This window comes from Nicotiana tabacum, chromosome 14 (assembly GCF_000715075.1).
Source record: "Nicotiana tabacum cultivar K326 chromosome 14, ASM71507v2, whole genome shotgun sequence".
NCBI classification, from domain to species: Eukaryota; Viridiplantae; Streptophyta; class Magnoliopsida; order Solanales; family Solanaceae; genus Nicotiana; species Nicotiana tabacum.
This window is the reverse complement of record NC_134093.1, coordinates 59,935,302-59,947,969: the sequence shown is the minus strand read 5'-3', so window position 1 is coordinate 59,947,969 and position 12,668 is coordinate 59,935,302. Positions and strand designations below refer to the sequence as shown.

Below are 12,668 nucleotides of genomic sequence, written 5' to 3'. Positions count from 1 at the left end.
TCCCAATCGCGGGGCCGTGATGGGGCCTAACGTCCACTTTCTAGGTAAGCCAACATTAGTCCACAACTAATCATTTTTAGACAATTGAAAGCAATATAATAAGAGTTAAAGCTGTAGATTTTCAAATAGACATAATAATTCTAATTCCGACCAGCCAAAACCCGGAATCTGGTGTCATGATAAATGACTAAAAATGAATGATTTTGAGTACAGTTTCATATCATTTTGTGTGTGAGTTATAGGAGATCACATGCTTATAAATGTGAAATATGCTCATTATGTGTTTATTATGTGTAAGAATGAGTTTGGATGGAAGTTGGCGAAAATCGGATGATTTAATGCAAAAAGAATGTCACGCCCCGAACCTAGGAGCGAGACAAGCACCCGGTGCCTCACCTAACCTGGCGTACCAAATTGCGACTAAGGGACTCTGAACACATAATGTCATACTTTGGCCATGGGGCCACCTTGCAAGACAATTTGCTAAGCAAAATATAAAACTGAATGGAAACTAGCGCTAACTAAACATCAATATAAAGCTAGGCTGAAAAGGCCGTCATGGCTACTACAGCTGACAAACCACCAAATTATACATACCAGGCCTACAAACCCAACATACTGCACTAACCAACAGGATATGTCTACAAGCCTCTACTGATAGATGTACTATGATCGGAACAGGGCCCCGACCTACCCATAACATATATACAGATATACATAAGATGTACACAACACTCTAGACCTGGCAACTCCGAAAGACGTGGAGCTTACCGATCAGGCTGAACTCGGGAAACACCTACTGAGGAGATCTACTCGTCTGTCTATCTGAACCTGCATGCATGAAATGCAGCGTCCCCGGAAAAGGGACGTCAGTACGAAATAATGTACCGAGTATGTAAGGCAATAACATAACTAAAAATCGAAACTGAACTGATAATATAATAACTGGAAGTAACTGGGAGTCAAAGATGATCTGGAGATATACTTACCTGCTGATACTGACTCAACTCCTTCAATATAGTAAGTAAAATAATTGTACGGCCTTATAAGGCTCGGTATATATAACTGCTCTGCCATAGTAGGCTCGCTCATAGGCGCTCGGCCATACTAGGCTATGTATCTCGACCATGCTGGGCTCGCTCATAGGCGCTCGGCCACAGTAGGCTCGGTATATAACTTTCCATCTGATCAGAGGTTGCCCAATAGGGGCCTGCCCATCGATTATAGCTCGATGGTAATGAAAATACTGTAATACTGTATATATAGGCTTGCTGCTCTCTTGACTGGAAGAAGACAATACTAAAATTGAATATAGTGTCTCGATAAGGAATAATATTGTAACTTATGAGACTAAAATAGTGTGAATAAATTCATGAATATGAACTTCTCTTTTTGTCTCATTACTAACACATGTAGCTACGAGATCATGCCAAAATGAAGGAAGGCTTAGCCTTAACATACCTTATCACAATCTTTTCAATCACCAAGTTGAACTCACCTCTTCACACCTTAATCTACAAGAATGATAATAATACTATCGTTAAGTTACGAAAGGTACAACTATCGCACAACGAACGACAAACCTATTTTGTATTAAAACGGGCAGCATCTCCCCTATAATCCTTACTTCCTCCAAATTAAAAATAACACCAACAATACAAGAACAGAACAATAACAACATATATACATCATTTTCCAGCCCTATATACACCATCAAATACTAGAAAACAGCCCAACACACCCCAATCTCTTCGTACACAAAACGACCACCGTAGTAGTGCCAAACGACCCAAAAATGTTATGACGAACGACCAGCCAACCACCCTACATTTATATGGTGTTTATAAACCCCCTTCCTCCTCCAAAACTCCACAAAATAGTAGTAAAACACGCAGCCCAACAGCAACACAAAACAGTCCACAAAACAGTCCGCTACAAGTGAATAACTCGAACTCACGGCTTCCGATCACCGTCCCGTGAGTTCTCACAAGTATAGAACGACTTACCATGAATTTATAGAAGAAAAACTGGATGAAAGAGAGCAGTAAACTCACCTTATTTGTTGGATAACTCAGCTCCTATCTTGGTTCTTCAAACTCTAGGTTTTACCTCCAATTAGAACTTGAAAGGGAGAGAAAATCAATTAGGGTTTGTGAGAAATTTTTGGGAGGATTCTTTGCAGAGCTTATGTCTGGTTATTATGCTCTATTTTAAGTCTAATATATGAAGAAAATAGGCCTTTAAAAGGCCTCTTTGGACGACCCGAAATGGCCCATTTTTGGGCTTTCATTTAAGCAAGTAGGTGACACACCTACTTGTCACCTAGCAGCTTGCGCAGTATCGCAAAAATGACCATATCTCATTACTCCGATGTCATATTGACAAACGGTTTAATGCATTGGAAAATAGACTCATAGATCTTTAATTTTATGGGTGGAACACCTCATAACTCTAAGTATATTGTGAGAAAATTGCAGTTACATTTGACCCAAAGTTTCAGTAAAACTTATGAGTGTAACTTGTGATGACTTTCATCGACTTTTGTTCCACAACTCGCTTGACATTAAAACATAATAGACGGATGTCATACCAATAATATAAATCATAACATAATCTACTTATCATGTTAATCATCCTAGTCTCACCCCAAAGGTACATGTTATAACATTCTCAACTTGTCGACTTTCGACGAAACATTGTTTTATACAATTGCTTTAGCTTCTGAACTGTCCAACCCTCTTTGTACTTATTGTTCATGATCTTCAATATTTGTAACCTCATAGGTAACATGATTAACTTACTTTATATACTTTTAAATATTATCTCATTTTTGGTCCTACATTAGTTTGCTTACGACGCATTTCGTACCCGAGATGTTAATCCTTTTTGAAACCCTTGTATAAAGCTTAAGGGTAAGTTTTTAGGTCTTATTTGGTCGTGGTCGGTGGAAAAATGAAGAAATAGATGACATAAGGCATGTATATATCCACTTTTGAAAATTCAAAGAGGTGCTAGCTTGGCACCCTAGCATTGGCCCTTCTTCAGACGCTCATATCTTTTTATCCGGATGTCGTATGAATGAATGGTTAAGAGTGTTGGAAACTATATTCCAATACCTTCAATTTTGTATATAATATGTCCCAAAAATACCTCTTATAACATACGAAATGTATTGCTCAAAAAGCTTCATTACAAGGCAAATCCTTAGTCGGTTTTTCCGCAACTTAAATCCGATTTTTCCCAAACTATATATTTTATATCCAAACATCATATATAGTCATATTATTACTTTACCCTCATTTAAATCATAATTAACATGTCTCATATTCATTATACATCACCTTGGAACACACAAGGTGGAACAAATTCCAAGTATATTGGGAGAAAATCGCAGTTACATTTGACCTACTTTTCAGCACATTTATGAATGTCGCTTGTGATGACCTTTTCCAACTTTTGTTTCACAACTTGCTTGACTTCAAAACATAACTCACGACTATCATACGAATATAATAACTCATAACATAATCTCCTTATCATGTTAAGAACCCTAGTCTCACCCTAAAGTACATGTTATAACATTCTAAACTTATCGACTTTCAACGAAACTTATTTTTCGTTTAGCTTCTAAGCTTTCCAAACCTCTTGGTACTTGTTATTCATGATCTTAAAGATTTGTAAACTCCAAGGTAACATGATTAACTTACTTTATGTACTTTCAAAAATGGTCTCATTTCTGAGCTTACATCAATTGTCTTACAACGTACTCTCACATAAAAAACATATGGGGTGTAACATCATTCCCCCCTTGGAACATTCGTCCTCGAATGTTGACTGATGCGCTTATCAGTACCATAACCTATATCTCTAACAAATACTTTTATATTGTCCTTGCCATCTAGGCAAGTGTTTTGTGATTAAAGCCATAGGCAAGGGCATTCCCCCCTTTAGGCCTCTTTCTCACACCACGACTTGTGGTCGAAATTCTTTCAATATAGTAACTATTAATACATTCTATCATGCAGTTTGTACGACTTTATCCTTGTATATGCGCCTATGCGACTCTTATCTCCTTTTTCCTCCAACTTTTAGCCAATCATTAGGCCTCACTTTGTGAACATATACAGAACTATGATAAACTGTCCCTCTGGAATGTCTAGGTGTATTGATGTTATTTAGTTGGTACTTTGTCGAACATACGACTATTGCTATATCTTGTTTCATAGCCTCGGCTATCTATGCTTCTGGATTTACTACATCTAGGTAGGTCATAATATACCATAACACTTACTTCGATTTATTATTACCGAGATTTGCTACCTAACTCTAGTTTAATCTCTCGTTGTTTATCCTATATGCATAAATCTATGTCCTTTAATGCTTCCTCATTACTATTATCTTAAGAATGACGACCAAATCTCATCTCATACAATGGAACTTTTATCCATCTATTGTTGATTTACCTTAATGTTGATCTGTAATCTATCACTGATAACTTGAAACTTATTACGTAATACATTGTCACTAGGCTCACCTCATTCGGGAACATCTGAAGTTATTTGCCTGATCCACCTAGGGACGATACTATACTTAAATAACCGTATTTCATAGCATCCCAATGTGATTCATCTTATGGGGGCGTATTCTAATCCCGTGCAGTTCATGAAATCCCTTATCTTTGAATCATTACTCAATTGAAAGACTAAACATCATCCTCTTCTCAATCACAATTACACCCTTATTCTACTTCCAGGGCAACATTCCATCATTTCTAATTACTCTTAGTCTTAGAGTCCTCTGAGTTCATTCAGGCTACACTGAGCTTTCTATAACTTATGGAAACCATGAGCTCTCTTGTTTTGATGGGCTTAATCCTGAGGCCTTACCTATTCTTGTCACCTTCTCACTCACCTTTTCTTATCCTTACTTCTATCTACCTAAAACCTTGTCGCTCTACTAAACTTTAGCTTGCGACCTATACATATCTATTTATACTACTCGAAACCTTTCTTTAACTTGCTCGTACCATAGATTTCCTTTCGTGCCTTCTCAGTTGTCTTTAAATGTAAACAATTACTTATCCTGGTCGTTCTTCCACTTTTTGCATGAATACTTGGCTTATCTTAGTGCCCACACATAGTGAATTCTATGCAACACATATGATCTCAAATATCACCTTTTGATTTTTTTCTTCTCCCCATTCATTAACCATGTGCCACTTTCTTATGGAGTGCATACAATGTTGTTGTGAGACTGTTGTTACAAGACCATTTATTCTTTATGTCACTATGCCTAAGTTGAAGCATTCTTCCTTATTTCCTCAGCTAGTCTATCTTTGTAGTACTTAAGGGAGACCCTTTGACTCATGTAAAGCTACGAGCTTATTACATCGTATACCCAAAAGAATTTATGATTTTCTTACTCTCCTATAATTATCCTTAGTTACTTACCTCTGCGCCCTTGTGCTTGCAGGGTTGCTTTTGAACTAAAATTTTTGACTGTCTTCCTAGTGGCACCGTCTTTTATTTTTGTAACACTTATACGGTACCTTTAACAACCCTAACTCCTATCTGAATATTTCTCAAGGATTACGACGTCATATCTGCGAGACTGAATTCACTATGTTAGGGTTCACTACATTTATCTTGCACAATCTGCTGATTTGCATGTATCCTTTTGTCTAGCCATAACTAGGCTCTTCCTGAATCAACTACTAACTACTCATTGGTCCATTTTCATATCTATATTCTGCGTAATCTCTCATGGGTTATGTCCTTTGTCTTACCCCTCACATTGGCTCATTATGTATCAAGTGTTCATTTGCACTTATTTATCAATAACATCTAGTGCTGGAACCCTTACTGCCTCACCCCAGCGTCGTGCTTGCATAATGTTCTGGAGTCGTATCATATCTGTAGGATCTGAATAAATGCAATCTCATTCCTTTCACCTTTTTAGCACATTCTTCCTTTACTATTCCATAGTTACCTAAACCACAGAACTCCGACTTAATACCATATCATACCATCTTCCTCCTTTAGGGGAGTACTAACATTTAATGTTATGAAGATTTACCTATAAATGTTTTACCTCTTCATCTTTGGCATCATTTTACATCTTCACAGACTCTTACTTGCCTTGCGGTAACCCTTTTGTACCAGTGATAACTGAATTTCTTACACACGAAGGTGACACCTAGTGTAACTGGGACACTTAGTCCCTTATGCTTATCTCTACTCACGGTAATTGCTTTAGGAAAGCGTCATCCTGAATGACCTTTAAAGGTTATTCTTTTATTGTCCATTCTATTAATGCGGGAACGCGATCTTTGAAATTATCACGATGTCGACTATTATCAAATCCTCCGGTCCCCAATTCACGTTCGGTTTTATCTTGTTTACTAGACCATACTAGTTTTTATTACTATAGGGGGTCGAACTTAGCCTTCTGGTAATCACGGTGGACTCACCAACTCATTTCTTGAAATGAGGATATGACCTTTGGCCTGTACTCTTTTATTGTCTCAAGGCATGTCACCTATTGTATTTTCCTTCACTTGACTATAAACTCTGTCATCGTGTCATATTTTGATTTATCATTATCACCGATTTATCACATCTTACTCATAATGCTTCATTTACTCTCTTCTTATTCTTCTACTAATATTTCTGTCTATCACCTTATTCTGAAAACATCAACAAAACATTGTTTCGCTTTTAGCTCCCCTTGCTCTATCCACTAGCTCTTCGTGTCGCCTAGCATTCTCTCTTTACTAGGGGTGGGAGCAATACAAAGGTAAATATTTATCCCTTCTAGGATTCCAGTGCCACTCTTCTAAATTTTTCCTGGACATTCTAGTGATTCATATCTAAATGTACTATTCTAAAGTGCACCATCGAGGTGTCTCACAAGGAGAACTATTACCACGTTTGCAATATCCTTCGAAAATGTCAGCTAATACTAACAATCTATCCAGTATTTTGGGTTACTCTAACCCTGGCTGGATCCTGATATCACATCCTTCTCTTAAACAATATTTGTTAGTTCCCATAGGGATTAACTAAGATGGGTGTGGCCAATTGTACATACATCTATTACTGTTGAAGGTAACTCAGAATACTTATATTTCTCTACATGAATTGTAAAAACTGATAATCTTCACTAACTGGGTACCTCATACCCCTCTTCACCTTCCTTCTTTTACTTAGTGAAACTTATATCTACCTTCTGATTCTCTTATTGTTTTATACCGTATAGGTGGATAGATATTCATGCCTTAGGGTTCCTTATCAAGAAGCTTACATGCCTTAGTACACACATGATCTGCTGAAGACCTCACATTAACTTATCATAAGACTGATGCAATATCGAGTTCCTCTAACTCAACTCTTCCACAGCCACATTCAATCACTTACCAACTGTCTTTGTGGATCTAGGTATCATTGTATTATGAATAAAGTAGAATTTAGGAGTTTGAATTCGAACAACTGAGCTATACCACACGATCTAGAGTAAGAAGAAAGAGTGACAGTCCTAAATGCCCTATAGCCTATTGCTTATAAATGTGGTGCACAACACACCCATAAACAAGACTCTACTAAACACAACTTGTAGACTCCCTAGGACAAAACTGCTCTGATACCACTTTTGTCACGACCCAAACCGCAGGACCGCGATGGGCACCTGGTGCCTTACTCAACCGAGTACCAACGTAACATGCCTTTCTTATCATACCATCATGGGTAAGTGGGCCAGAAGGGCCGTCAAGATATAACCAGATTAAAACATATAAGAATAATCGACATAAGATGACCCAACATGGAATACAAACTTATACATGTGACATATGGGCCTATTAGGCTAACATGATCAATTGTACACTCAAAACATAGGCCGACAAGTCCATACAATCATCCATATATATGACATACATCTACAAGCCTCTAAGAGTGCATAAACGTCATAAAGGCTGGGACAGGGCCCCGCCATGCCAATCTATACATATCCAAAACATACTAACCAAATAGGCAACTCCGGAGCAAGTGGAGTGCACCTATACTTTCCGCTAAGCTGATAGACTACTAGGAGGACTATCAACCTGTCTATCGAGACCTGCGGTCATGAAATGCAGCATCCCCAGGCAAAAGGGATGTCAGTACAAATAAAGTATCGAGTATGTAAGGCATGAAAGAAGTATATAAAATACATGAATAGCTCTGTGAATAGCTAAACCTGTAAGTCTGAATAGCTCTGTGAATCATGAAACATTTATAATATCATGCATATGCGTATAAATGTCATGTCATGCATAGGTATATGCGTCAAACCTCTAAGGACATCCCATTATATTGGCCTCTATGGGCGAGATCATCAACGTATGCCAGCTGATCAAGTGGTGATGCATATATAACGCCATAACCTTTCCCCATACCCCATATACAAATTATATACACGTATATAACGGCATCTGGTCATGGGTCAATATACATATACAAATGAATGTAATGCATAAGAAGTAAGTCAATAATATCTTTCGGGATGTCATAAGATCAATATACTTTCGGTTAATATCACGAAATAATAATATAGGGAATCAAGAACCATTTGTGAACACAGGCATATAGGGAATCAAGAACACAGGCAACCCTAGTAATTCTAAGAATAGAGCCATTTGTGAAAGTTGTGTGTTTGCTCGTTACGTTTTATCATATGGATCATGCCAATAGTAAAGAAGGGATAGCCTTAATATACATTACAGAAATCTGTCCAATAACAATGCTAAGCTCAGCTCACTGCACGTTAATATAAAATAATGACAGTGAAGCTATTGTCAAGTTACGAATGACTCTCTCATTTATATAACGAAAGTAACATAATCTGTAACAAAACAATGAGCAGCATTTCCCCTGATTATACTGCTCCCTCAAGCTTACTATAGGCAATACAACAACACAATGCACTCAGCAACTCAAAAACAACCTAACTACAATTCAGGACCTTTAATACAACAAAAACCCCAAATATACCATAATATACCCAATCAACAAGTTATCAAGTAGCCTGAAACTGCAACGACGAGCGACCATCCCACTACCTTACCACATGTGGCATTTCTCCACACCTTTTATCCTTCCAAACTCCATAAATCAGCAGCATGAGAGGCCATTATGAGAGGACTACAAAATAGTCTGCTAAAAGTGGAATAAATCGAACTCACGGCTTCCAATCACCGTCCCGTGAGTTCTAACTATTAGGCAACGAAGTTATCAACCTTCCTTAATATTTAAAAGCTTAAATATAGAATTACAAGGTCAAAGGGGTTAATTAAGATACATATCAATCAGGTGGGTAAACATATATCTGGCTCAACAAAGAAATGCCTATATCACTTCCAAGACTGAATAAACTACTATTTCGCTTTGCAAACACACGGGGCAAGTTCTAAACATCAAATACAATGCACAGAATAACTCAAAACCTCACACCCACATGGCACATAACTCACTCAGGATCGGACTATCAAGACACTCTAGTCAAAGCAGTTACGCAAAGTTAAGATCATACAATTTAAGGTACTTACACTAGAGTCAAAAACTGAGCCTAAGAGTCACAGCTAAAGCACTCACTATTCTCAAGGTATAATGTCAAGAGATATTTCTTTCAATTCAAAACACAGTACAACGTTTCCTACTACTAACATAATTTAAAAACTAACTACACTCGGTTCAAACAAAACCCTTGGAAAAGAACCGCGACACAAAGAAAAACCAAGGGAGAATTATTACACTACCTACCAAAATAAAATCTTTTTTTGTCTTTTTCTTTCGACTTTAATACCTCAAGAAACCTGTCAACTGATATCCATCTTCTAGAAAAATCAAAAATTTAAAAAATTTCAATTTTTATGTTTTGTTTTTGTTTTTTTATTTTTCTAACTACCACAACTAACAAAACTAACACATATACATACAACATACAATTATCCTCCACCCCACACTTAAAGTTGTGGCATGTCCCCATGAGACACAATTAAAAAGCATAAGATAAAGGAAACTTTCCTGAGTATCTAGTCGGGGTCTGAATCAAAGCCGGGCTCCATTCCTCTCGCCCGAACCAGTGCGCATATCCATGCAGACTGCTTCTTCTCAGCCTTCTTGGGATACACCCCACAATTATCTTTCTTAATCACTGGAGCCTTATCTCTTGAACTCTTCACCTTCCGCTCAACACTTACACCTGGCTTCTCCTATTTAACCCTTGTTTCTACATTCATCTCAAAAGTTGCAGTCTCCTTACCCACTCTAAGCATGAGTCTTCTCTCGTGTATATCTATGATTGCTTTACCCATTGCTAAGAATGGTCTTCCTAAGATAAGAGGGACCTCCTTGTTCTCCTCCATATTCACCACTATAAAGTCTACAAGAAATACAAACTTATCTACCCGAACTAAAACATCTTCTACTATCCCTTCGGGTATCAGAGTCATTTGGTCTGCCAGCTACAAATATATTGGCACCAACCTTATCTCTCCAATCTCCTGCTCCAGTTTCCTGTAAATAGACAAAGGCATTAAATTAATTGAGGTACCAGAATCACATAAAGACTTGTCAAAATTAATAGTGCCTAAAGAGCAAGGTATAGTAAAACTCATTGGATCTCCACAATTTCGTGGGAGTTTGTTTTGCAAGATTGCACTGTAATGCTCTGTGAGCTTGACTATTGATGTCTCTTCTATATTCCTCTTCTTTGTCAGGATCTCCTTCAAGAATTTGGCATAAGCTGGCATTTCGGAGAGCACTTCTTTGAATGGCAAATTTACATTAACATGTTTTAGCATATCCAAAAATCTCTCAAATTGTTTGTCCAGCTTTCCTCTATATAGCTTTTGGGGAAAAGGTAAAGCATGCATGTGTTTGATTTCTTCATTAGATTCCTCCCTTCTTGAAGTTTCCTCCTCCTTTTTCTCAGCTCCCTTCTTGCCTTTCTTCTTCTTATCAACTTCATTTTTCAGGTGCTTCCCACTTTCTTTTTCAGGTATCACATATTTTTGGACTGGAATGGGATCTTTTAACACTTGCCCGCTTCTCAAGGTCACAACATTTACTGTTTCTTTTGGGTTTCATTCAATATCAGTAGGGAGAGTTCCTGGAATTCTCTCAGACAATATAGTTGCAATTTGTCCCACTTGCTTCTCTAGATTTCAGATTGCTACCCCATTAGCATCTAACCTCTCATCTGTCTTGATAATTAAGGCTTTCATCATATCTTCTAGACCAAGCTGATTGGATTGTTGAGGCTGAAACTGCTGCCTTTGTTGATTTTTGAATCCTGGTGCTCCTTGTCCCTGCAATCTGGAGTTGTTTTGTTGCCACGCATTTGCAGTACCCCCAGGTAAACTCCATGAAAATCTGCGGTGCTTCTGACCTATTGCATTGAAGTTATAATTCCCCACAGTGTTCACTTCCTCAGTTGAGGCTTGACACTCATGAGTAGGGTATCCTCTTCCACAAATATCACATGCTGCATGAGGCTCAATTTGTATCAAAGCTAAGGTCAGCTTCCGTATTTATTTTGCCATTGCACACAGCTGTACCTGCACAGATATCTTAGCATCAACTTGGTATACACGAGTTGATCTTCTTCTTTCAGCACTCTCAGGAAGCCACTGGTTTGCACCTTCAGACAACTCATCTAGAATTGTGACTATCTCCTCTAGAGTCTTCTTCATCAATGGGCCTCCAACTGCATTACTCAATGTTCTATGTGAGGCCGGTGTTAATCCATCCCAAAAATCCTGGAGTTGCATCCAGAGTTCAATTCCACTATGTTGGCACTTTCGAACTAATTCCTTAAACCTCTCCCAAGCTTCAAACACAGTTTCAGTATCTTTCTGGCAGAAGTTATGGATTTCTCTTCTAAACATGCCCGTCTTAGCTGAGGAGAAATATTTATCAAGAAATGTTCTGGTCATCTCCTCCCATGTTCTAATTGACCCCGTTGGCAAGCTCCGAAGCCATTGCTTAGCATCATCTTTCAGTGTGAAGGGGAATGCCCTTAAGTACACTTCATCTTGTGGCACACCATTATATTGAAAGGTGTTCATAATCTCCTCGAATTCCGTCAGATGTGTGTTTGGATCTTCATTCATCTTCCCTCTGAAGACACAGCAGTTCTGAAGGGTTTGGAGTAACCCTTGCTTTAACTTTAAATTGTTAGTTGCAATTGTAGGTGGTTTAATACTTGATAATCCTTGGTTGTAGACCGGTCTAGCATTATCGTCGAGTTGTCTCCCAGCCTCGGGAGGTATAATTTCGAACTGGTCTATACCCGAGGGTTGATTCTGAGCAATTCTCCGAGTCCTCTCCTCCTCATAGACAAGTTGTGCATTTCGAAGAGCTGCTTCCTCAGCATCTCGTGCCGCTTTTTCCCATTGTTGGGCTGCCTCTTTTGTAGCCAAATCCACATTATCATCATCTACTGCCATAATTCCTTTGGTTGGGGATTGCCCAACCTTCTCTGTATTCTCAGGGCGATTTCTTTCCTTCCTAGGCTGTCGCATTTGTTTTTCTATCTCTGGTTCGTATGGTAGCACTTCTTTCCCAGAAGATCGAGTCATGCACCAATCTAACCTGTAACCTGCGCACAGTTACCAAACGTAAAATGGAAAA

At 38.3% G+C, this 12,668-nt stretch overlaps 1 non-coding gene across 1 annotated transcript; it reads left to right on the top strand.

The window, feature by feature from the left end:
* Positions 1 to 11,816: 11,816 nt before the first annotated feature.
* On the top strand, positions 11,817 to 11,923 carry LOC142169274 (small nucleolar RNA R71). The gene has a single exon (XR_012698983.1). It is a non-coding gene; the product is annotated as a small nucleolar RNA R71 (small nucleolar RNA).
* The last annotated feature ends 745 nt before the right edge of the window (positions 11,924 to 12,668 follow it).